The 27,043-nt window shown below is 38.0% G+C and overlaps 1 long non-coding RNA gene across 1 annotated transcript; it reads right to left on the bottom strand.

The window, feature by feature from the left end:
- Positions 1–647: 647 nt before the first annotated feature.
- On the bottom strand, positions 648–25,943 carry LOC126597072 (uncharacterized). Its single transcript, XR_007614126.1, has 3 exons — positions 25,750–25,943; positions 1,551–1,731; positions 648–726 (listed from the first exon to the last, which is right to left on the bottom strand). It is a non-coding gene; the product is annotated as an uncharacterized LOC126597072 (long non-coding RNA).
- Positions 25,944–27,043: the final 1,100 nt, after the last annotated feature.

Raw genomic sequence — 27,043 nt, 5'->3', positions numbered from 1 at the left:
CCTTGTTCACATGAAAAAAAATCTGATTACTTACCCTAAGCCCATGCCGCACCTAATGTTCTAGAAACCCTAGTTTTTGGTGGATTTCCTAACCCTAGCCGCACCTAAACCCTAGCCCATTTGTCTAATCTGATTTCTTTAGGGTTTGGCTGCCTATATATATATGTTTTACCTCCCTTGGCCGAATCATCACCCTCTCCATAATTCAGAAATTCATCCAGCCACTTCCCACTCTGTGCCGCAGCCATTCTACAACTCCAGCCACCATTCTACACTTCCATACACCATTCTACACCTCCATACACCATCCATACCCCTTGCCGCACCACCATACCATCCTAACTCCCTTCTAAAACCAAAATCACATCCAAAAACACCCTAAACCCTCTCTGCCGCAGCAAGGAGAAGAAGAAAGAGGAGCTTGAAGTCAGAAATTCAAAGTGGAATTCGTGGGCGTTTTAGGTGTAATCTTTCTTATGTCTTCGATGTTTCAATTCAATAAACTTTGTGTTGTGAGTATGAGGAACTAAACCCCCTTGGTTGGGGGGTAATTCGAAACAATGTACAAGCTTGCAATTTGATTCAATTACATTCAGTTGTTGTTTCATAAGTTGTGGATTCAATTCGTTCATCTATTTGATTGATAACTTATTTGTGTATGTTGATTGAGAGTGCACGCTTAGTTTTCATGCATGAATATGATGCTAGATTATGAGGGAGTTTCACCTAATAGTTACAATCTTATAATCAGAAGTAGTGAAGATCGCTTGAAACCGATCGCGTTGAATGAATTCTTAGCATAAGTTTCATGCAATTCATAGTAACAAATGCTTCGTCAATGCTTATGTTTTTCATAGAACGTAATGATTCTTGCTTGTATCTCTATTATGCAATTCATGTAGGGAACTTGTAGGGAATGTTTTAGGTTGTCGTATGCAATCATCCAACTTAATAACTTGTGGAAAAACTGAGAGTTAATTAGTGCAATTCACGGTTAATTTGGGGCGTTGAGTATTCATAATTTATTGGAAGAACAACTGAAAATCGTTTTGTTTGCAAGTGTGACATGTGTGGAGAAGAACCTCCTAACTAGCCTTTTATCCATCTATTTCACCAAAATCGTTTTTACAATCTGTGTTAGTTAAAGTTTCTGTTTTGCGTTAAATTTTCGTCCAAAACAAATCCCCCTTTAATTTGAAGTCTTAGATTAGTTAGAAAGTGTTTTGATTTGTGTTTCTAAGTATTTTGATTCAAGTTTTCATCAAATTTCGTCCAAATTAGTGTAGGTTTTTAGGCAGTTTTGAGCCTTCTAGTTGCTGTTTTGAGTTTTAGGTTTGTTTAAGTGTTTTAACCTTTAGTTTTGCATTCTTTGAGTCTAGTTTAGTGTTTTAAACTTTGTTTTATGATTTTAAGTCAGTTTCCAAGTGTTTAGCAATCCCTCCTAATCCCCGGTCTAGAACGATCCCTACTTACATCTCTACTACAATTTGACAAAAGAGGGTTTAATTTGTGTGCTTATATATTTCGCATCAATTATGAGGGAGTTTCACCTAATAGTTACAATCTTATAATCACAAGTAGTGAAGGTCGCTTGAAAACGATCGCGTTGAATGAATTCTTGGCACGAGTTTCATGCTCATCATAGTAACGAATGCCTCGTCAACACTTATAGTTCTCATTGTGCTTCATGATTCTTGATTGTATCTTTATTGTGCTCATCATGTAAGGAACCTTTGAGGAATGCTTTGAATTGTTGTATGCGCTTTCCCATCCAATTCATTAACTTAAGGAGAACTTGAAGGTTAATTTAAGCGTATCTAATTAACTTGGGGTGTTGAGTTTCATAATTTATTGGAAGAACAACTGAAAATCGTTTTGTTTGCAAGTGTGACATGTGTGGAGAAGAACCTCCTAACTAGCCTTTTATCCATCCTTTTCATCCAAAAACGTTTTACAATCTGTTTTGTTTTAAAGTTTCTGTTTTGTTTTCAATTTTCGTCCAAAACAAATCCCCCTTTATTTTGAAGTCTTAGATTAGTTAGAAAGTGTTTTGATTTGTGTTTCTAAGTGTTTTGATCCAAGTTTTCATCCAACTTCGTCCAAGTTCTTGTTAGGTTCTCAAAACTGCCCAGAAAGTGGTTTTTAGGCAGTTTTGAGTCATTAGGTTGCTGTTTTGAGTTTTATGTTTGTTTAAGTGTTTTAACTTTTAATTTTACATTCTTTGAGTCTAGTTTAGTGTTTTAAACTTTGTTTTTACGTTATTGAGTTAGTTTTCAAGAGTTTAGCAATCCCTCCTAATCCCCGGTTTAGAACGATCCCTACTTACATCTTTACTACAATTTGACAAAAGAGGGTTTAATTTGTGTGCTTAATATATTTCGCACCATTCTTTCACTCCTATCAGCAACGGTTGGATGATTGAACAGTAAACTTCATGTGTTTTCTACTTCAACAGAAATCATCGACAGATTGCCCGTGATTTCCTCAAAGCTGACGAGGCTAAGAAAGACAGATGGTTGGAATCGGCGCTTCGACAAACTGCCCGTGATTTCCTCAAAGCTTTCTCTGCATGTGACAAGTGCTTGATAGGAGCATATTTATGCTACTTAATTGGCTTGTTCTCATGCATTTAGGTTGTGTTTACTTAGCTATTTTAGTGTTTAAAGTCACTTTTGTGTGTTTTCAGGTTCTAAGGTCAAAGTGTGCAAAAAGAAGCAAAATGGAGTTTGGAATGCATGTCACATATTTGGAGCCAAGGTTTGGACGAATTTGAAGGCTTGAAGATGATGATTCCTACTTGAACAAGGTTTCCTAGTTGAAGTAGGAAAGTGCTTACATGAAGGAGGATTCCTAATCAACGAAGGATTCCTAATTGACGAAGGATTCCTAATTGAAGATGGATTCCTAATCACATGAGGATTCCTAGAAGAACAAGGATTCCTACTCCAACAAGGATTCCTACTTGAAGTAGGAAAGTTAAGCCAAGGTTTCCTACTTTGGTTTGATTTTTCCTAATTGTCCCTAAAAGTTCCAGCAATTATGAAGATTTTCTAAGCATTCTAGGTGATAGGAGCATTTCCATGGTGTTTTCTTAGTTAAAGTAGTCTTTTAAGCTAGTTTTATGTGTTTTCAGGTTTTAAGGCCAAAGGATGCAAGAAGATGCATTTTGGAGCTTTTTGGAGCAAAATTAGGCTTGGAATGATTATCACATAATTGGAGCCAAGGTTTGGACGAATTTGAAGACTTGAAGATGATGATTCCTACTTGAACAAGGTTTCCTAGTTGAAGTAGGAAAGTGCTTACATGAAGGAGGATTCCTAATCGACGAAGGATTCCTAATCGACGAAGGATTCCTAATCAACGAAGGATTCCTAATTGAAGATGGATTCCTAATCACATGAGGATTCCTAGAAGAACAAGGATTCTTCCTCCAACAAGGATTCCTACTTGAAATAGGAAAGTTAAGCCAAAGTTTCCTACTTTGGTTTGATTTTTCCTAAATGTCCCTAAAAGTTCCAGCAATTATGAAGACTTCCTAAGCATTCTAGGACATCAAATACACATCTCTTGCACCTTTTGAACCCTTGCCACACTCCCCTTGGTATTTCCTCTTCCTTATTTCCTGATTCTAGGCTTTAAAACACTTTCCTTTTGTGTTTTAAACCCTAGCCGAATTTCCCTTGCTATTTCCTTTAAGTTTCTGATTTTATTTCCTAATTCTAGAATCCTTAGACTTAATTTCTGATTTCCTAATCAACCTAGGGTTTTAATTTCTGTTTTCCTTTAAAATAAACCTCTTGGTTGCAGCCACAAAACATTCCATTCAGCCACACACTCTCCCAAATTCGTCAAACCCCATCCACAACCTCAGAAACCATTCCTCCTCCATCTCTGCCGATTTCCACCACCATTCTTCATCTCCACACCTTCCACACAACACCCATACACTACCCCCAAGCCTTGCCGTGCCCCTACACCATCCATAATCCATTCTACATCACACAAACCCCCCAGAAATCATCCTCACCCAATCTGCCGCAAGGAGAAGAGAAGGAGACAGTTCATGAAAATTGTTTGGCTCTTCAATCTGAGTTGTTGAACAATTTTAGGTGTATTCTATCTTATATTTCAATGTCTACTTCTTGTAATCTTTGTTTTTCATTGAGTATGATTGGCTAAATTCGTTTTGGCTAAAGGTGTATTCGAAACCATGTTTATTTATGTGAAATAAGTTGATTACTTCCAGTTATCGTTGCATAAGTCGTGAATACAATTTGCTTAACCGTTTAATTCAAAACTTATTCTTGTATGTTGATAGAGAGTGCACGCTTGATTTGCATGCTGGAATTTGGTGCTAGAATATAAGTTTGTTACACCTAATCGTTATGAATTTATATTCGCAAGTAGTGAAGATCGCTAGTCACGATCGTGTTAAGTAGATTCATGGCAGGAGTATCATGCTTTTCATAGTTACAATTGCCTTGTCGATGCTTATGATTTCCAAAGAACTTAATGATTCTAACTTGTATCTTTATCATGCTGTTCATATAGAGAACTTGTTAGGAATAATTTGTTTGCGATGCATATTCATCCAATTCAATGATTCTAGGGAAATCTGAAAGTTAATTTAAGCGGACCTAATTAACTTGGAGTGTCGAGGTTCATAACTTATTGAATTGATAACTGGAAATCGATTACGTTGCATAAATTTCATGTGTGGAGAAGAACCCCTTAGCCATTCCATCACCCATTGATTCATCACATTTAGTTTACAATCTGTTTTAATTTACAATCTGTGCATTTAGTTCAAATTCGTCCAAACACAATTCCCCCATATTTTGTTAAGTTTGAGTCTTCATAATCTGTCCTCTTTGGTGTTTTTAAGTATTTTGAGTCATAAGTTTTGTCAAATTCGTCCAAATCTTGTCTTAGTTGCTGTTTGAGTCAATTAACTTGTTTTAATCAGTTTTGGGCAGATTTGAGTGTTTCAAATCTGTTTTGAATCTTAGTAGTCTAATTAGAGTCTTTAAGTTTAGTTTTTGTGTTTCTAAGTAGATTTGTATTAGATTAGCACCCCTAGTTAATCCCCGGTTAGAACGATCCCTACTTACATCATTACTACAATTGTCACAAATAGGGTTTAATTTGTGTGTCAAGTTAATTTTCACATCAGTGCTGATGAGGTTGAGAGAGACAGGCGCATCTTCGCTATCTGAGATCGATGCTTTGATGCTTAAAATAACTAAACACACAAATTAACCCTATTTGTGACAATTGTAGTAATGATGTAAGTAGGGATCGTTCTAACTGGGGATTAACTAGGGGTGCTAATCTAATATAAATTGATTCAAAAACGCAAATACTAAACTTAAAGACTCTAACAAAACTACTATGACTCAAAACAGATTTTAAGCACTCAAAACTGCCTAAAACAATCAAATTGACTCAAAAAGAAACTAGAACTTGATTTGGACGAATTCCAAAGTGTTTATGACTCCAAATGCTTAAGAACACAAAATAACACAGATTTGATTGACTAAGACTTAACAAAATATGGGGGAGTTGTGTTTGGACGAAATTAAAGTAAATTGGCAGATTATCAAGCAAACAGATTGTAAGACAAAATTATGATGAATCAATGGATGATGGAATAGCTAAGGGTTTCTTCTCCACACATGAAATATATGCAACGTAAATCAATTTCCAGTTATCAATTCATTAAGTTATGAATCTCGACACTCCAGGTTAATTAGGTCCGCTTAAATTAACCTTTAAATTTCCCTAGAATCATTGAATTGGATGAATATGCATCGCAAACAAATTATTCCTAACAAGTTCTCTATATGAACAGCATGATAAAGACACAGGTTAGAATCATTACGTTCTTTGGAAATCATAAGCTTCGACAAGGCATTTGTAACTATGAAAAGCATGATACTGAAACAAATTTATATCCTAGCACCAAATTCAAACATGCAAATCAAGCGTGCACTCTCAATCAACATGCAAGAATAAGTTCTAAATCCAACGGTTAAGCAAATTGTATTCACAACTTATGCAACGATAACTGGAAGTAATCAACTTATTTCACATATATAATCATGGTTTTGAATACACCCTTAGCCAAAACAAAATTAGCCAATCATACTTAAAGCAAAACAAAGATTACATGAATTAGACATTAAAATCCAAAGAAAGAAAACACCTAGAATGCTCCAACTTGGCAGCAAGTGCATCCAAGATTCCTCCTTTCCCTTGCTTGCGGCAGATTGGGTTGTGGACAGGTTTTGGGTAGTTTTACGGTGTAGAATGGATGGGGAATGATATGGAAAGGTTTAGGGTGAGTGTGGAGGAGTGTTTGATGGTTGGGGGGTGGTGGAGAACTCGGCAAAAAGGGTGGAAGAGGGTGGAGTGGCTGTTATGTTTTCTGGGCACTAGAATGGTGTTTTTGGGGTGTTTTGCTGCCTAGGGTGTGTATGGACGAATTTTCTGTGATGAATGATGAATATGGGAGATGGTAACCTTGGCCAAGGGGTGTGAACATGTATATATAGGCCCAAAAACCCTAGAGAATTAGGTTAGGCAATGGATGAAATGCACAGCAAGGAGGGTGAATTTGTGGGGTGCAATGGTCCAAGGATTAAAATGAAGTAATGATGCAAAGTATGGAGGGTAAAATGGAGTGGTATTTCAGCTAGGGAGCATGAATGATTGTGTACATTGCATAGAAATGAAAAAGGGTGGTGAAATGTTTCAGAAATTAGTCAAAGGTGCAGCAACATGTGTTGCACACGGCATAGGATCCTAAAGGTGGCTGATGGAGCATCAATTGGTGCATGTAATGGTTGTGAAAGTTGTGTGAAATCTGATGGGTGAAGGGAACAAGAGGTATGCAGCAATTGAGTGTAATAATTGAGTGTATTGAGGCATGAAATCAGAAATATTGTAGGGGACAAGGGTGATTGAGCATGGCATGGGAATCCAAAGGGATCACAATGGGTTTGCACGGCAAGGGGTGTGAATTTTGGAGTGACACCCTATTGTGGCTGAGTTCTTTATCCTTTGCACAATAATTCTTCACATTCTTAGCCTCATTAGTCTTCAATTTCGTCCATCCACTTTGTTCCATGCATTTGCTATCCATCCAAACCCGAAACTGCTCTAAAGGCCTAAAAAATGCATCTTCTTGCATACTTTGTCCTTAGAATCTGAAAACACACAAAAATGACTTTAAACACTAAAATAACTAAGAAAACACAACGTAAATGCGTAAGAACAAGCTAACTAAGTCGCATAAATATGCTCCTATCATGCTTCGACAAATTTTCCGTGATTTTCGCAAAGCTGAGTTTGCGTGTGACGGGTGCTGACGAGGCTGAGAAAGCTGACACTCTTCGATATCTGGAATCGGTGGTTTGTGAGCAAGCCCAACTTTTGAGAAAGCTGGCGCCTCTTCGATTTTTGAATTGGCTTCTTTGAATTCTGAGCTCGCCTCTTCAATCTCTGAAATCCCATCACATGTTGATTTTTATAGAGGTACGCAAGACGTTCAAAGCACACTTGAATTTCAACCTATAAAAACTCCATTCTTGCACTTCTACGATCTTGACCTGTCTGACCTCTTCTTTCTTTAACACCTCTGAAAATGTCTAGCCCTTCCGACCGTCGTTTTGACTTGAACCTTGGTGAAGAGGCAGCCCGCCTTCTCAAGACAACATATGGCGCCCATCCTTCATATCCCCTACTGGTCCTCTTACCATTGGGGATTCGGTGATGAAGAATGACATGACCGCTGCGGTGGTGGCCCGATACCTTGTCACTCCTAAAGATAACAGACTGCTTTCCAGACGGTCTGATGAGTTGGCTGTTAAGGAGTCTCTGTCTCTTAGTGTGCAGTGTGCGGGTTCTGTGTCTAACATGGCCCAACGCCTATTTGCTCGAACCCGTCAAGTTGAATCGTTGGCGGCTGAAGTAATGAGTCTCAAACAGGAGATTAGAGGACTCAAGCATGAGAATAAACAGTTGCACAAGCTCGCACACAACTATGCCACAAACATGAAGAGGAAAATTGACCAGATGGAGGAATCTGATGGTCAGATTTTGCTTGATTATCGGAGGTTTGTGGGTTTGTTCCAACAGCATTTGCCTTCGTCTTCTGGGGCTGTACCACGCAGTGAAGCTCCAAATGATCAACCTCTGATACCTCTTCCTTCTGTGGCCCCACCGATTGCTGAGGCTCCGCCGACTACTTGGTGCCGTGGGGGTCCCCTTTGGCCTACTCCCTCATATTGTTGAGCGTTCAACGCTCGATTAGAGATCAAGATCTTAGCAGCCATGGGTGTTTTATCCACCAATGCTCCCCTCGCCGAAGCATCAAGCATTTGACGTTCTAGAGGTAGGAGACCCTCGTAGAAGTATTGCAAAAGCAACTCCTCCTTCATCTGATGATGTGGACAAGAAGCAACAAGTGATTTAAATCGTTCATAATATGTAGGAAAAGACTCACCTTCTTCTTGCTGGATGCCGCTTATCTTTTTGCGTAGGAGGATGATGCGAGAAGTTGGAAAGAACTTCTCCAAGAACGCTCTCTGATAGGAGCATATTTATGCGCCTTAGTTAGCTAGTTCTTATGCATCTTTGTTATGTTTTCTTCGTTAAAGTAGTCTTTTAAGCTACTTTCATGTGTTTTCAGGTTTAAAGGACATATTACATGAAATGATGCAATTTGGAGCTTTTGGAGCAAAAAGTGAGCTTGGAATGAAAAGGACATGCTTGGAACACAAGGTTGGGATGAAATTGAAGAGTTCGAGATTTGAGGTTTCCTACTTGAAGTAGGAAAGCTAAGCCTAAAAGTTTCCATTTTGGGTTGATCTTTCCTAAATCGGAATTGGCAACCAAAGTTTCTAAAGTTGGAAGTTTCTATTCTTGGAGGTTTCCATTTTCGTGAGTTTCTATTCTCGGCTTTGGGCTTTTAGATGACTTAAACCCTAATTCCTTGTGAACCCTAAGTCCATGCCGCATCCTAGGGCCTAATCATTCAATTTCTGCCATGTTAAACCCTAATCCATTTCTCCTAAGCCCATGCCGCACATGTCCATCCTAGAAGCCCTATTTCACAAACCTTAACCCTAGTCCACTTAAGTGCCGCACCTAAACCCTAGCCCATTGTTTCAATCTGATTTAATTAGGGTTTTAGGTGCCTATATATAGGTGTTTTACCCCCTTTGCCGCAGAGGACATCATCTCCCTCTCCACAAATCAGAAATCATCCAACCCTTATTTCCCCACCTTGCCGCAGCCACCTTCATCCATTCCAGCCACTTCCCACCTTGCCGCAGCCACCATCACCCTCCATACACCATTCTACACTTCCCTACACCACCCACACACCTTGCCGCACCACCATATCATCCTAACTCCATTCTTAAACAAAAACCACATCCCATAACCCCCAAAACCATCTCTGCCGCAGCAAGGAGAAGAGAAGAGGAGCTTAACGTGCAGAAATTCAAAGTGGAATTCTTGGGCGTTTTAGGTGTAATCTTTCTTATGTCTTCGATGTTTCAATTCAATAAACTTTATGTTGTGAGTATGAGGAACTAAACCCCCTTGGTTGGGGGGTAATTCGAAACCATGTACATGCTTGCAATTTGATTCGATTACATTCAGTTGTTATTTCATGAGTTGTGGATTCAATTCGTTCATCTATTTGATTGATAACTTATTTGTGTATGTTGATTGAGAGTGCACGCTTAGTTTTCATGCATGAATATGATGCTAGATTATGAGGGAGTTTCACCTAATAGTTACAATCTTATAATCACAAGTAGTGAAGATCGCTTGAAAACGATCGCGTTGAATGAATTCTTAGCATAAGTTTCATGCAATTCATAGTAACGAATGCTTCGTCAATGCTTATGTTTTTCATAGAACGTAATGATTCTTACTTGTATCTCTATTATGCAATTCATGTAGGGAACTCGTAGGGAATGTTTTAGGTTGTCGTATGCAATCATCCAACTTAATAACTTGTGGAAAAACTGAGAGTTAATTAGTGCAATTCACGGTTAATTTGGGGCGTTGAGTATTCATAATTTATCGGAAGAGCAACTGAAAATCGTTTTGTTTGCAAGTGTGACATGTGTGGAGAAGAACCTCCTAACTAGCCTTTTAACCATTGATTTCACCAAAATCGTTTTTACAATCTGTTTGGTTTCAAGTTTCTGTTTTGTGTTAAATTTTCGTCCAAAACAAATCCCCCTTTAATTTGAAGTCTTATATTAGTTAGAAAGTGTTTTGAATTGTGTTTCTAAGTATTTTGATTCAAGATTTCATCAAATTTCGTCCAAATTAGTGTAGGTGCTCAAAACTGCCCAGAAAGTGGTTTTTAGGCAGTTTTGAGCCTTCTAGTTGCTGTTTTGAGTTTTAGGTTTGTTTAAGTGTTTTAACCTTTACTTTTGCATTCTTTGAGTCTAAGTTAGTGTTTTTAAACTTTGTTTTTGAGTTTTAAGTCAGTTTCCAAGTGTTTAGCAATCCCTCCTAATCCCCGGTTTAGAACGATCCCTACTTACATCTTTGCTACAATTTAACAAAAAGAGGGTTTAATTTGTGTGCTTATCTATTTCGCATCACTCTCTTCATACTCTCCCAAGATGTGACAGTGCCAGGAGCTAACTCGTATAACCAATCCTTGGCTTTATCCATCAAAGAGAATGGAAAAGCCTTCATCTTCAAAATACTTCCATCAACATTGACGGGAGTCATACTAGAGCAAACTACTTCAAATTCTTTCAAATGTTTGTTAGGATCTTCCATGGACAAGCCATGGTATTTAGGAATATGATGAAACAAACTTGACTTTAATTCAAACTCTTTCGTCTTAACTTGGGCAGCCGCGGGGTATTGGATGCACAAGGGTGCGGCATTATCCAATCCCGAGGCCGAGAGCTCTTTGAGTGTATGGTTGTCCACCGCCATGCCTTGATCCTCTTCACCCACTTGTGCCGTGGGCTCCTCCTCCTCTTCTAGGACTTCTTCTTCAAGGTCAGGTTCGGGAATGGGCTCTTGTTGATTTCTAGTTCTTCTCAAATTCCTCTCAAAATCGTCGTCAAAGTCCAAGATGTTCTCACGAACCTTTTGAGAACTTCTAGTCATAAACTAGTACCTAAGAAACAAGAAACAAAATAGGTCAGAAACTAAAATAAAATCTGAAGCAAAGTAAAATAAAAGAAACAAAAACAATCCAAGGGATTAGCAAAATTGCTAATCCCCGGCAACGGCGCCAAAAATTTGATGCGTAAAATAACTAAACACACAAATTAAACCCTCTTTTGTCAAATTGTAGTAAAGATGTAAGTAGGGATCGTTCTAAACCGGGGATTAGGAGGGATTGCTAAACTCTTGAAAACTAACTCAATAATGTAAAAACAAAGTTTAAAACACTAAACTAGACTCAAAGAATGTAAAATTAAAAGTTAAAACACCAAAACAAAGCAAAGGAACCAAAACAGCAAATAAACACTCAAAACTGCCTTAGAAGCACAATCTGGGCAGTTTTGAGTACTAACACAAATTTGGACGAATGTATGTTATAACTTGACTCAAAACACTTAAAAACATAAATCAAAACACTTTCTAACTAATCTAAGACTTCAAAATAAAGGGGGATTTGTTTTGGACGAAAATTGAAAACAAAACAGAAACTTTAAAACAAAACAGATTGTAAAACGTTTCGGATAAAAAGGATGGATAAAAGGCTAGTTAGGAGGTTCTTCTCCACACATGACCCACTTGCAAACAAAACGATTTTCAGTTGTTCTTCCAATAAATTATGAAACTCAACACCCCAAGTTAATTAGATACGCTTAAATTAACCTTCAAGTTCTCCTTAAATTAATGAATTGGATGGGAAAGCGCATACAACAATTCAAAGCATTCCTCAAAGGTTCCTTACGTGATGAGCACAATAAACTATTGTAGTAATGATGACAATTGTAGTAATGATGCAAGTAGGGATCGTTCTAGACCGGGGATTAACTAGGGGTGCTAATCGACACAAATAAGACTCAAACACACTAAACTAGACTCAATAGACTCAAAACTAACTTAAAACACTAAAAACAGCAAGAAACAATAAAAAAGACTCAATTCTAGACCTAGCAAGTGATTTGGACGAAAATAGAACTTCAAAGACTCAAAAGACTTAAAGAAAACATGTTTTGACTCTAAAAACAAGATTTAAAAGTAAGGGGATTGGTTTTTGACGAAATTGGACTTGAAAACATAAACTTTAAAAACAAACTTTAATGAAAACGATTTTGATGAAATAGAATGGGGAAAGGCTAGTTAGAGGGTTCCTTCTCCACACATGAAACATATGCATACGACTCGATTTCCAATTACTCTTTCAACAAACCATGAATGACAATGTCCCAAATTAACTAGATTGCACCAATTAATTCTCAGATTTCCCTAGATTCATTGAATTGAATGGAATACGCATTACAACCAAATTATTCTTATCAAGGACCCTAACTATGGAATACGCATGATAGAGACACATATCAAAGATCATTAAGTTCAATGGAAATCATAAACATTGACGAGGCATTCATAACTATGGAATACGCATGTTACTCTTGCCAAGGATTTACTTAACACAATCGTGACTAGCGACTTTTACTACTTATGAATATAAGTTAATAACGATTAGGTGAAATTCCCTTATACTCTAGCATCAAATTCATGAATGCGAACTAAGTATGCATCCTTAATTAACATACATAAACATGTTATCAATCAAATAGATAAGTAAACCACATTCACGAATCATGAAATCATAACTGGAGGTAATCAAGTCATATAAAACATATATGATCATGGCTTTGAATTCCCCTCTAACTATAAAGAAATTAGTTCCTCATGTTCGCAAATAAACAAAGATGAATAAATTTAAACATTGACATAAAGATAGAAAACACCTAGAAACGCTCCAACAATCCAAGCTCCTTGAATGGCATGCACGGCTCCAGATTTCTTCCTTCTTCTCCTTGCAAAACTCACGGCACAATGAGGGGTTTTGGGTGAATGATGTAGTGAAAATATGGTAGAGGATGGTGAATGAAAGGGTGCGGCAAGGGCTTGTATTTATAGGCTGAAAATCCCATCTCCTAGGTAGCCAAGGACAAGGTTTTAAAGGCCTAAACTGCATAGGATAATAACATACAATCCTATAAGGAAAACAAGTCAAAAATCCAAAAGGAATGGGAGATAATGTGCGGCACAAAGAGTGTGAAAGGATAAGGCTTCTAGAAACCAAAATCCCAAGGGAAATAGGTATAGGGTGCGGCACAAAGCTAGGTTCTAGAAAGAAATACAAGGCAGATTTTTAGGCTTCTAGAAAGGTTCCTAGGCGCCATTTTTGTAGGATAAGATTAGGTCTTCTAGAAATCTGATTTTAAGCATCCTAATCTAGTTAGAAACCCTCCTAAGTGGCTGAAATGTGGATAGTTTAAGATTAGGATAAGATAGGATAGGATAAGGTTTGTTTGGATAAGATAAGCTAAGATAAGGTTATGGATGAGGTTTTGGATAAGATCCTTATCTTGAGCTGATTCTTTGGCTTTAACTCTTCTTCTTCATATAGGAAACCTTGCTTGAGTAGGAAACTTCATTTGTCTAGGAATCCATCTTCAATTAGAACTCCTACATTGATTAGGAATCCTTCTTCAATTAGGACTCCTACATTGATTAGGAATCATTCTTCAATTAGGACTCCTTCACTTAAGCCCTTTCCTACTTCAACTAGGAAACTTTGTATCTTCAATTCTTCAACTTCAAAACACATTCCTAGCTTCATCAATCCTTCAAATTCGTCCATCCTTTGTGCTTCATGTGCATGAACTTCATTCTAGCCCAATTTTGCTCCAAAATGCTCCAAATTGCATCCTTTTGCTCACTTTGTCTCTAAAACCTGAAAACACATGAAAATAGCTTAAAAAGACTAACTTAACTAAGAAAACACAACATAAATGCATAAGAACTAACTAACCAAGGAGCATAAATATGCTCTTATCAAATTCCCCCACACTTAGCTTTTGCTAGTCCTCGAGCAAAACAAAGAAACAAAATAATCAAAACATAACCTAAACCTTCCAATGTTTGCCTCAGGGATTCCCAATGCACATGACATATTAAAAATCATCATTCCCATAGATTTTAGTCATCCTCACACTTAAGCACATACTTAATCATAGTCACCACGTACTAGTTCACATATAACCATTTAAAACATGATTTTGAATGTAGTAACATGCCTTAGGGAATTTGCTCAAGTCCTTACTAGATATGCACTCAATTTTCACACAGATTTTCTAACTCCACACCCTATACTAGTTATATGTGAGAAGAGTGATGTAAATATGAAAACGAACGCTCACATATATGTATAACAAAGAAAGCATTTTCGGGAGTTAATAAGCATTTAGATATGATCTCATGAATGAAATGCTACTACTTAGATGCGAGAACCAGGGATATCATATGCTCATACCAATTCCAAACTCCACATATTGAAACACATAACAATCAAGATAGAAGCAAAGGGTTGTAAAGGGGCTAAGGTATTGGCTAACAAAGAAAGGTAAGGATAAACAAACGTTCTTAAAGAATAATAAGCAAAGTAATGAAATTGACACTTAGAATTCACTTTTGCATGCGAAAATCGATTTTGAAACACAAGGGGAAGACTCATGCAACACTTAGGGTCAAATTCAATGTTTTGGACCCTTTCTTCAACAACCAACAACTTAGAGCTCATTTTATGCTCTTTCAACTCCTTTTCATACTTTTCACACTTTTCTCTTTTTTTTCTTCCTTTTTCTACGAATTTTCTTTTTTTTTTTTTTTTTTTTTTTTTTTTCTAATCCGTGCCCTTCTACTTCTTTTGGCACACAAACTTTCCCTTCCCCCACACTTAGTTTCCTGCACAACATTGATCAAAAGGAATTCCCTCTAAGTCATGCTTTATTATCCTTTAAGAACAAGGGTATGGATAGTCCTAATCTAGGCTAGGTAAGGATAATGTGGCTCACAACAAAAATAGGCTAAATAAGGCTCAAAGGGGCTGATCCTACAAAAACAAATGCATGGGTTGAAGGCTTTTTGGCTCTGGTGGTAACTACTAAACAACTTCATCTTATTAGTTATGCTAATCAATTTTATGCTTTGAATGAAATGGGTATGAGTTCTAATATTTGGATCTATAATGATGACACGCCTTCTAAGTAGCAACCAAGCAAAGAATGATGAGATCATGCAACGACTTTAGAAAACAACAAATTCACAGATTATTGACTCTCCAAAGAATGTTTAGGCTCAAGTCTCACAGGGTTGTAGCGTTAGTTTGAGTTCCTTCCTTCCAGCATGTTACAAAAACTGATTTTTTGTTTCTTTGTGATTACATGTGAAGTCATAAGTTATAACCACAACCAAGCATAAACCAAAGAGTAAATCAAACGTCCATCCATGTTTATAACTTTCTTTAACAGTCATGCAATTAAAAACCGAATCCTCATCATTGTGTTGGAAGGTACTCTAAGACACGAACAAACACACAAAAACGACTCTTTTTTGGATTTTTCAAAACAATTTTTCAAATTTTTATGGGATTTTCGGATTTTCATGTTAAAACATACTAAAATGCTTCAAAACACACTAAAACCACTGAAAAACAGCGAAAAACAACCTTTGAAATGTTAGGTGGTAAAATCCTCCGAATTTTTCAATAAAATACTTTGTTTACCCCTGATAGGAGCATATTTATGCGCCTTAGTTAGCTAGTTCTTATGCATTTTTACTATGTTTTCTAAGTTAAAGTAGTCTTTTAAGCTAGTTTCATGTGTTTTCAGGTTTTAAGGGCATATTACACAAAAAGATGCATTTTGGAGATTTTTGGAGCAAAATGAAGCTTGGATTGACTGGCGCATGTTTGGAACAAAAGAAATGGACGAAATTGAAGATCAAAGGAGGCTAGGAATGAATAATGAATGAAGAAATGAAAATGAAGAACAAAGAGTTCAGAATTGGAAACCAAAGTTTCTAAAGTTGGAAGTTGCTATTCTTGGAGGTTTCCATTCTTGAAAGTTTCTATTCTTGGATTGGAAGTTTCCTAATCCTCTCTCACCTATGTTCTAAGCCCAAGCCGTGCCTTTCCTAAGCCAATTACATGTGGATTCTGATTTGGCTAGCCTTATTCCTTGTGGATTTGGGTTATACAAATCCTTTTCATAAACAAAGTGGGCCAAAACCCTTTCCTTGGTGGATTAAACCCTTTTGCCGCAAACCCTAGGGCTTAAGCCTTTTATTTCTGCTAAGTTAAACCCTAATTTATCTCCCCTAGGGTTTGTGCCGCACCTAATGTTCTAGAAGCCTAAAAATCTGCATAAAACCCTAGTTATTTTCTCCTTTGGATGGGCCAAGCCTTTTATCTCCAAAACCCTAACCCTTTCCCATCAGATTTTGTGAAAACCCTAGCCTATAAATACAAGTTTTCAGCCATAAATTCGTCACCACCCTTCACACCATTCGAAAACACCTTGCCGCAACCCTAATCACCATTCTACATCACGAAACACCATCCTCCATCCATATACATCTCTGCCCCACCTTTTGGAGAAGAAGGAGGCCTTGTCGTGCATTCCATTGATGAAGGAGGGCCTTGTGCGCAAGCCATCTGCATCCTTGGGAGTTTTAAGAGTTCTTTCTTCCCTCGTTTCAGTTTCGATGTTTATTTTAATTTTCTTTTCAATTGCTATGAACATGTGGAACTAAACTCTTATTAGTTAGTGGTGAATTTGAAGCCATGGACATATGTTAATATGAATTGATTCCTTTCAGTTATTGTTTCGTAAAACATGAATGCGATTTACTTATCTATTTGATTGATAACTTATTCTTGTGTGTTGATTAAGGAGGCCTACTTAGTTGCATTCTTGAATCTGATGCTAAATTATAAGGGACTTTCCCCTAATCGTTAGAAACTTATAATTATAAGTAGTGGAGATTGTTAGTCACAATCGTGTTAAGTAGATTCTTGGCAAAAGTATCATGCAGTTCATAGTTATAATTGCCTTGTCAATGCTTATGATTTCCATGGAATTTAATGATCTTTGAATGTATCTCTATCATGCTGTTCATATAGGGAACTTGAGAAGAATAATTTGGGTTGTTGCATGCATTCATCCAATTCAATGAATTTAGGGAAATCTGAGAGTTAATTTGTGCATTCACGATTAATTTGGGGCATTGTCGTTCATGGTTTAAAGAAACAATACTGGAAATCGATTTATGTTGCATATGTTCATGTGTGGAGAATGATCCTCTAACTAGCTTTTCACCCTTGAATTCATCTTAATTTCGTTTTAGTTTACTTTGACTTGCAATTTGTTTAGTTTTAATTCAATTTCGTCAGAAATCAAACCCCCTTTTCTGTTTTATGTTATTAGGTCAGAATCTGTCCTAATTAGGTTCTTTAGAGTGTTTTGAGTCAATATAGGTTAGGATTAGTCCATAAACATTGTTTGGGTCTTAGTTTAGTCTTAAATTCATCCAATTTCATCTCTAGAATCTGTTTTGAGTATAATTGTTAATATTGTGCTGTTTTGAGTCTTTTAAGTGTTTTCTGAGTTAGTTAAGTTACAATCTGTTTTCTTTTAATCTTTTGAGTCAAAGTAAGTTTTAATTTCGTCCAAATCACTTGTTAGGTTTGGAATTGAGTCAATTTCACTTAGTTTTGCAGATTTGAGTGTCTTAGGTCAGTTTAGAGTCTATAGAGTCTATTCTTGTGTTTTTAAGTCTAGTTTAGTGTTTTAGAGTTTTATTTTAGTAGATTAGCAGCCCTAGTTAATCCCCGGTTTAGAACGATCCCTACTTACATCTTTGCTACAATTGTCATCAATAGGGTTTAATTTGTGTGTCAAGTAATTTTCACACCAACCCCCCACACTTAAACCAAACATTGTCCTCAATGTTTCAAACATAGACTCACAAAAACAACCAAACAACACAACTAGCAAACATGACAAATATGGCAAAATAAAAGCAATAAAGAGTAGGGTTTAGGAACGCAAATCTAATTATGATGCCGGAGCTTCCTAGGTCCTCTTTATTTGCATGGGTTGCCTCCCAAGAAGCGCTTGCTTTAACGTCTTCCAGCCGGACGATGCCTCCACTCAAGCTTGAATAGTGCCCACGGCTTGGAGGGCTACTTCCTCCACGGTCTTCTCCTCAAAAGGTGTGAAATATGGCTTCAAACGATGTCCATTGACTTTGAACTCTTGTTGTGTCTTCAAACTTTGAATTTGAACTGCACCATGTGGAAAAACATTAGTAACAATAAAAGGACCAATCCACTTAGAACGCAACTTACCTGGAAACAACCGAAGGCGAGAATTGAAAAGTAACACTTTCTGCCCGATAGAGAACGTCTTGCTCCGAATCATCCTGTCATGGAATGCCTTCGTTTTCTCCTTGTAAATATGAGAGTTCTCGTACGCTTCATTCCTAACTTCCTCAAGCTCATTCAATTGAAGTTTCCTATGAAGACCTGCGGCATCAATGTCCATATTAAAGGTTTTGATGGCCCAATGTGCTTTATGCTCTAATTCAACCGGAAGATGGCATGGTTTCCCATAAATGAGCCGAAATGGGGACATTCCGATTGGTGTTTTGTAAGCCGTACGATATGCCCATAATGCATCATTTAAGTGCAAACTCCAATCTTTCCGGTTTGGCCCTACGGTCTTCTCCAAAATCTGCTTGATTTCTCTATTTGAAACCTCCGCTTGCCCACTTGTTTGCGGATGATAAGGTGTTGCCACCTTATGCGTGACACCATATTTCTTGAGTAGTGCTTCAATGCTGCGGTTGCAGAAATGGGAGCCCCCATCACTTATAAGTACCCGCGGCATTCCAAACCTTGCAAAAATGTTAGTCTTAACAAAATCTGCAACCACTTTAGAATCATTAGTACGGGTGGCTCTTGCTTCCACCCATTTCGAAACATAATCAACCGCAAGTAGAATATAAACAAAACCATGGATGAAGGAAAATGACCCATGAAATCTATGCCCCAAACATAAAAAATTTCAACATTAAATATGGGATTTTGCGGCATTTGGTCCTTTGGTCCTATATTTCCAGTTCGTTGACAACGGTCACATGCTATGCAAAAAGTACGAGCATCCTTAAAAATAGTAGGCCAATAAAAACCACATTCAAGTACTTTATGTGCAGTCCTTTGAGTGCCAAAGTGACCTCCACATGCATAAGTGTGACAAAAGTTTAAAATAGATTGAATTTCAGAGTCATGCACACATGATGTGTAAATTAACTAGCACTCAAATTAACCCTCTTTTTATCAATTGTAGTAAGTATGTAAGTAGGGATCGTTCTAGGCCGGGGATTAGGAGGGATTGCAAAATCACTTGAAAACTGACTCAATTACGTAAAAACAAGTTTAAAACACTAAACTAGACTCAAAGAATGCAAAACTAAACTTTAAAATACCAAAACAAACCAAAAGACTCAAAACAGCAACAAAACACTCAAAACTGCCTTAAAAACACAATCTGGGCAGTTTTGAACACTAGACACAAACTTGGACGAAATTAGGTTTTAACTTGACTCAAAACACTTAAAAAAACAAACTAACTTGACTTCTAACTTAATATGACTCAACAAAGAAGAGGGGGATTGATTTTGAACGAATTTGAAAACAAAACAAAACTTTGTAAAACGAACAGATTTTAAAACGAATTTGGTTTAAATGGGTGAATGGAAGGCGAGCTAAGGGGTTCATCTCCACACATGTTATACTTAAATACAAAACGATTTCCAATTGCTTTTCAATAAACCATGAATTCTCAATGCCCCAAGTTAATTAGGTCCGCTTAAATTAACCTTCAGATTTTCCTAACGTTATTGAATTGGATGATTGCATACGACAACCCAAAACATTCCCCACAAGTCCCCTACATGATTGCATAATAGAGATACAAGCAAGAATCATTAAGTTCTATGAAAACCATAAGCATTGACGAAGCACTTGTTACTATGATTGCATGAAACTTATGCCAAGAATTTACTTAACGCGATTGAGATCATCAACCTTTACTACTTGTGAATATAAGTCCGTAACGATTAGGTGAAATGTCCTTATATCCTAGCATTCAATTTATGCATGATAATTAAGCGTGCACTCTCAACCAACACACACAAATCAATGTAATTCACATAGATAAGTAAATTGAATTCACAACTTATGAAACGCAATTAGAAGTAATCAAATCATATCGCAAGCATAAACATGTATTTCGAATCCCCTCCTAGCCAAGGGGGGGTTTAGTTCCCCATACTCGCAAAGCAAAGATACATAAATTTAGACATTAAAATCAAAGGAAAGAAAACACCTAGAATGCTCCAACGTGGCAGCAAGTGCATCCAAGAATCCTCCTTCCTCCTTGCTGCGGCAGAGAACTTTAGACAGGTTTTTGGGGTTATTTGTGGTGTAGAATGGATGGGGAATGGTATGGAAGGCTTTAGGGTTGATGGGTGGTGCGGCTAGGGTTGTTTTTAGGCAGAAATTTGGGAGAATGGTGGTGGAAGGGTGCGGCAAAGGCTAGGGCAGATTTCTGGCGTGATTTATGAATGTGAGAGGTGGTGATCTGATTTAGGGGTTAATAGGAGTATATATAGGCACTTAAAACCCTAGGGTAATCAGATAAGGACTTGGATAACCCAAATCCACAAGGAAATAGGTCTAAACAATCAGATTTTGCAAGGGAAAAGGGGTCCTAGGTGCGGCAGGTTTGTAGGATATGGATAGGCCTTCTAGAATGCCTTGCAAGGCAAGGAACTAGGGCATCTAGAAGCTAGGGTGCGGCACCAATGTAGGGATTAGGGATAGGGCTTCTAGAAAGCCCCAAAACTGATAGGAAATGTAGAAACTCACTGCAAGGAGGGGAATTCTTCTAGAAACTTCTCATTTGTGTCCTACAACGCTTAGGAGTCCTTCTAGCATTAGGAAAACATGTCTCAATCCTCCCTTGACTTGGAATTCTTCTCCTACTTCATCTTGGAAACCTTTCCTTCTTGGACTTGGAAATCTTCTTTGTTGCTGAAACTTGATGCCATTTGGATTTAACTTTCCTACTTCGAGTAGGAAACCTTGTTTGAGTAGGAATCTTCATCTTCAAGGACTCCTAATTCAACTAGGAAACCCATTTTGACTAGGAATCCTAATTCAACTAGGATTCCATCTTCACTTAAGCACTTTCCTACTTCGACTAGGAAACCTTGTTCAAGTAGGAAACATCATCTTCAAATCTTCAATTTCGTCCATCCTCTTGGCTCCAAGCATATGACATCCATTCCAAGCTCAACTTTGCTCCAAAAGGCTCCAAAATGCATCCTTTTTCATATTTTGCCCTTAGAACCTGAAAACACATAAAACTAGCTTAAAAGACTACTTTACTAAGCAAAAACACTATAAATGTACAAGAACAAGCTAAACTAAGGCGCATAAATATGCTCCTATCAACACACCTACGAATGATTTGATCAGAACAATATTTCCATAAATAAGGATCATCCCACACATAATTTCGTGCATCATACTTAAGTTTATCACGTTGGTTTTTATTGAACTCACTTGGAATGACTTTAGATGCTAAATAATTAACTAGATCCGCATACCATGGCACACTAACCTCAATGGACATCAATTGTTCATCCGGGAATGTCTCTGGAATAGGCACGACGTCTTCTTCATGTACCAACGGCTCAAGTGATCAGCGACAACGTTCTCACTTCCTTTCTTGTCTCGGATTTCGATATCGAACTCTTGGAGAAGAAGCATCCATCGAATAAGCCTTGGTTTCGCCTCCTTCTTCGTGAGCAAGTACTTCAACGCTGCATGATCAGTGTAAATTATTACTTTAGTATCAAGTAAATAAGAACGAAACTTATCTAAAGCAAAAACAACATCAAGAAGTTCTTTTTCCGTCGTAGAATAATTCAATTGAGCGTCGTTCAAGGTCCGAGAGGCATAATATATGACGTGTGGCTGTTTGTCCTTCCTTTGTCCCAAAACAGCGCCTAGAGCATAATCGGACGCATCGCACATAAGCTCGAAGGGAATGCTCCAATTTGGTGGCCGAATGATGGGGGCCGAAGTTAGCATCTCCTTGAGGTGTTTGAACGCCTTTTCACACTCCTCGTTGAATTCGAAGGACACATCCTTTTGGAGAAGTCGGCATAGGGGTGTGGAAATCTTTGAAAAATCCTTGATGAATCGCCTATAAAATCCTGCATCGCCCAGAAAAGAACGAACCTCTCTAACCGAAGTTGGAGAGGGTAAGTAGCGTACAAGATCTATTTTCGATTTATCAACCTCAATTCCCCTTTCAGAAACGATGTGCCCTAAAACGATGCCTTGTTTTACTATAAAGTGACACTTTTCCCAATTTAAAACAAGGTTCGTTTCTACACATCGTTTTAAGATTAATGTGAGATTTTCCAAGCAACCATCAAACGAATCGCCAAAGACACTAAAATCATCCGTGAATACCTCAATAATCTTCTCAATAAAATCGGAAAAGATACTTACCATGCATCTTTGGGACAACTTGAACCGGTGAGACCCAACGGCTATCCGAAATTGGATAAACCACTCCACAATCGAGAATACATACTTTAAATGATCCGGCAATGGTTTAAGCTCAAGAACGGGGGCCTGAATCACAGAAGGTAACAACGTATTAGTGGAAACGGGAATTGGAATAGGGTTATAAGGCTTACCACGATGTTGTGGCAATGAATCAAAGGCAGCCACAAGCTCGGCATGCTCCTCCTTAGGTACGGCCAGATTGGGCTTCATGCCAAGTCCTTGTGCAATCGTCGTTTCAAGGGGATCGTCTTCCAACATATCAAGATAATCCTGCGCCAATTCATCCAATATATCAATAGAAAAGCAAGAATGATCATCTTTAGGAAATTTCATAGCTTCAGAAATGTTAAAATTAATAATCTCCCCATCAAAATCCATTGTTAACGTCCCCTTGAACACATCGATCTTGGTGCGTGCTGTTTTCATGAAAGGCCTCCCAAGTAGAATCGGCAATGGGGTGACATTTGGTGAGTCCTCCATCTCTAAGACATAGAAATCCGCTGGAAATATCAAGTTATCCACCTGCACCAACACATCTTCCAAAACTCCTTTCAGATATGCATTAGAACGATCGGCTAATTGAATTATAACACCATCGTTTTTAAGCTCTCCTAAGTTCATAGATGCATAAATCGAGTATGGCATGACATTAATTGAAGCTCCTAGATCTAACATAGCATGTTCAAATTTAGTATTGCCTATAACACATGGAATTGTAAAACTCCCCGGATCTTTGCATTTAGGAGGTAATTTTCTTTGCAAAACAGCGGAAACATTCTCACTTACCTGGACAACCTCTTTGTTTGAAATTCTCTTTCTCGTTGTACATAGTTCCTTCAAAAACTTGGCGTACCTAGGTACTTGCTTAATTGCGTCAAGAAAAGGTATATTGACTTGCACTTTCCGAAATGTCTCCAAAATGTCTTTCTCGGTCTCCTCCTTCTTGGATTGCCTCAACCGGCTAGGAAACGGCACGTATAGTGGAATAGAACTAGAAGAATTCGGTTTTGAGCTTACCTTGGCCGAATTATATGGTTTGGAATTGCAAGGAGGTTGCGGCATAGGGTGTTCCATCCTTGCCGTAGGTGAGGTTTGTGTGTCCTCCTCAAACTGCAACTTTTCATCCTCTTCATGACTTGATTTGGATGCTTGGGGTTCACTTCCAACTTGTTTACCACTCCTTAATGTTATTGCTTTGGCGGTTTCGAATCCCCCTTTTGGATTTGCAACGGTTGAACTAGGGAGTCTTCCTTGGTCTCGAAACTGTCCTACAAACTCTGCAATTTGCCCCACTTGCTTCTCCAACTCGTCCACCTTCTTGTCCCTAGTCTGCATGCCCTGCGCCATAGAATTTAGTAAATTAAAAATTTGATCATTATCAATAGAAGAACCTGATTTTTGGGCAGGTTGAGCTTGGGTTTGATTTGGTGCAAACGGCTTTTGATAGAAACCCGGGGGTTGTTGCCTAAACGTGCTTTGTTGTTGGCCTTTGTTGATATTGGTTGCCAAATCCCACGGCATTGAGGGTCTCCCACCCTCCATTCTCGATTAATTGTGGGCACTTGTCCGTAGGGTGTCCTTGCATGGAGCATACGCCACAAGCTGCCACAGTTTGCACTTTTGGACCTTCCACCACCTGAGAAAGCAAAGTAGTAAGGTTAGCCATTTGATTTTGAAGTTCGGTTATGGCACTGATAGGAGCATATTTATGCTACTTAATTGGCTTGTTCTCGTGCATTTAGGTTGTGTTTACTTAGCTATTTTAGTGTTTAAAGTCACTTTTGTGTGTTTTCAGGTTCTAAGGTAAAAGAAGCAAAATGGAGCCTTTTGGAGCAAAAGGAATGGATGAATTGAAGTCTTGAAGAAAGTTGGTTTCCTAATTGAAGAAGGATTCCTACTCATTTGAGGATTCCTAGAAGAACAAGGATTCCTACTTGAAATAGGAAAGTTAAGCCAAGGTTTCCTACTTTGGTTTGACCTTTCCTAAATGTTCCTAAGTCTTATCAACTTTGAAGGCCTCCTAAGCATTTTAGGATATCAAATACACCTTCCTTGCACCATAATCACCCTTGCCGCACCTTACATACCCTTTCCACATTTTCCTCTTCCTTGCCGTGCAAGGGAGAAGGTCATTTCCTGATTTTGAGCATTAAAACACATTCCTAATATGTCTTAAACCCTAGCCGCATATTTCCTTGACCTTTCCTTTTATTTTCTGATTTGTTTCCTATTTCTTGAAGCTTTAGACTTAATTTCTAATTACCTAAATAACCTAGGGTTTTAATTTCCTAAACTTTTTAAATAACCTTCCTTGTTGCAGCCACAAATCACCATTGAATCAACCATTCACGCCAGAATTCATCCACCATCCCTAGCCGCACCTATCCTTCACAAAACTCCATAGTTTCTGACCCCAAACCCCCCTAGCCGTGCCATAGACCCATCCTAGACACTTTTCCACCATTCGACCTCATCCAAAACCATCCCAAACCATCTCCATACCTTGTGCCACAGCAAGAAGGAAGAAGGAGTGCCCTTGAATGTGCTTGCTAGTCTATTGCAGATTGCTGGAACTTTTAGGTGTAATCTTTCTTATGTTTTCAATGTTTCAATTCAATAAACTGTGTTGTGAGTATGAGGAACTAAACCCCCTTAGTTGGGGGGTGATTCGAAACCATGTACATGCTTGCAATATGATTTGATTACATTCAGTTGTTATTTCATAAGTTGTGGATTCAATTCGTTCATCTACTTGATTGATAACTTATTTGTGTATGTTGATTGAGAGTGCACGCTTAGTTTTCATGCATGAATATGATGCTAGATTATGAGGGAGTTTCACCTAATAGTTACAATCTTATAATCACAAGTAGTGAAGGTCGCTTATAAACGATCGCGTTGAATGAATTCTTGGCACTAGTTTCATGCTCATCATAGTAACGAATGCCTCGTCAACACTTATAGTTCTCATTGCGCTTCATGATTCTTGATTGTATCTTTATTGTGCTCATCACGTAAGGAACCTTTGAGGAATGCTTTGAATTGTTGTATGCGCTTTCCCATCCAATTCATTAACTTTAGGAGAACTTGAAGGTTAATTTAAGCGTATCTAATTAACTTGGGGTGTTGAGTTTCATAATTTATTGGAAGAACAACTGAAAATCATTTTGTTTGCAAGTGTGTCATGTGTGGAGAAGAACCTCCTAACTAGCCTTTTATCCATCCTTTTCATCCAAAAACGTTTTATAATCTGTTTTGTTTTAAAGTTTCTGTTTTGTTTTCAATTTTCGTCCAAAACAAATCCCCCTTTATTTTGAAGTCTTAGATTAGTTAGAAAGTGTTTTGATTTGTGTTTCTAAGTGTTTTGATCCAAGTTTTCATCCAAATTCGTCCAAGTTGTTGTTAGGTTTTCAAAACTGCCCAGAAAGTGGTTTTTAGGCAGTTTTGAGTCATTAGGTTGCTGTTTTGAGTTCTATGTTTGTTTAAGTGTTTTAACTTTTAATCTTACTTTCTTTGAGTCTAGTTTAGTGTTTTAAACTTTGTTTTTACATTATTGAGTTAGTTTTCAAGCGTTTAGCAATCCCTCCTAATCCCCAGTTTAGGACGATCCCTACTTACATCTTTACTACAATTTGACAAAAGAGGGTTTAATTTGTGTGCTTATCTATTTTACGCATCAGGCACTTACCTCATTCACTTGGTGTTGCCGTGGGTTGCTCATTTATCCAACACCTTCGTATTGTTGAGCGTTTAATGCTCGATTGGCAATCAATGTCTTTACTGCCGTAGGGGAGTCTACCAAGGCTCCTCCTGCCGAGGCATCTAGCATTTGTCGTTCGATTGGTAGAAGTCCCTCGTAGAAGTATTGTAGAAGAAGCTCCTCCTTCATTTGATGCCGTGGACAAGAAGCGACAAGAGATTTAAAACGTTCATAATATGTAGGAAAAGACTCACCTTCTTCTTGTTGAATTCCACTTATCCTTTTTCGTAGGAGGATGACTCGAGAAGTTGGGAAAAACTTCTCCAAGAAGGCTCGTTTCATGCTCTCCCAAGATGTGACCGTTCCGGGAGCTAATTCATACAATCAATCTTTCACCTTTTCCAGGAGAGAAAAGGGAAAGGCCTTCATCTTCAATATACTCCCGTCGACATTGATTGGAGTCATGCTTGAACACACCACCTCAAACTCTTTCAAATGCTTGTTAGGATCCTCCATAGACAATCCATGGTACTTTGGATTATGGTGTAGCAAACTTGACTTTAACTCGAATTCCTCGGTCTTTCCTTGGGCAGCCTGATAGGACCATATTTATGCGC

This window comes from Malus sylvestris, chromosome 13 (assembly GCF_916048215.2).
Source record: "Malus sylvestris chromosome 13, drMalSylv7.2, whole genome shotgun sequence".
Lineage (NCBI taxonomy): Eukaryota > Viridiplantae > Streptophyta > Magnoliopsida > Rosales > Rosaceae > Malus > Malus sylvestris.
Note: the sequence above shows the minus strand (reverse complement) of the source record. Positions and strands in the feature narration are given on the sequence as shown.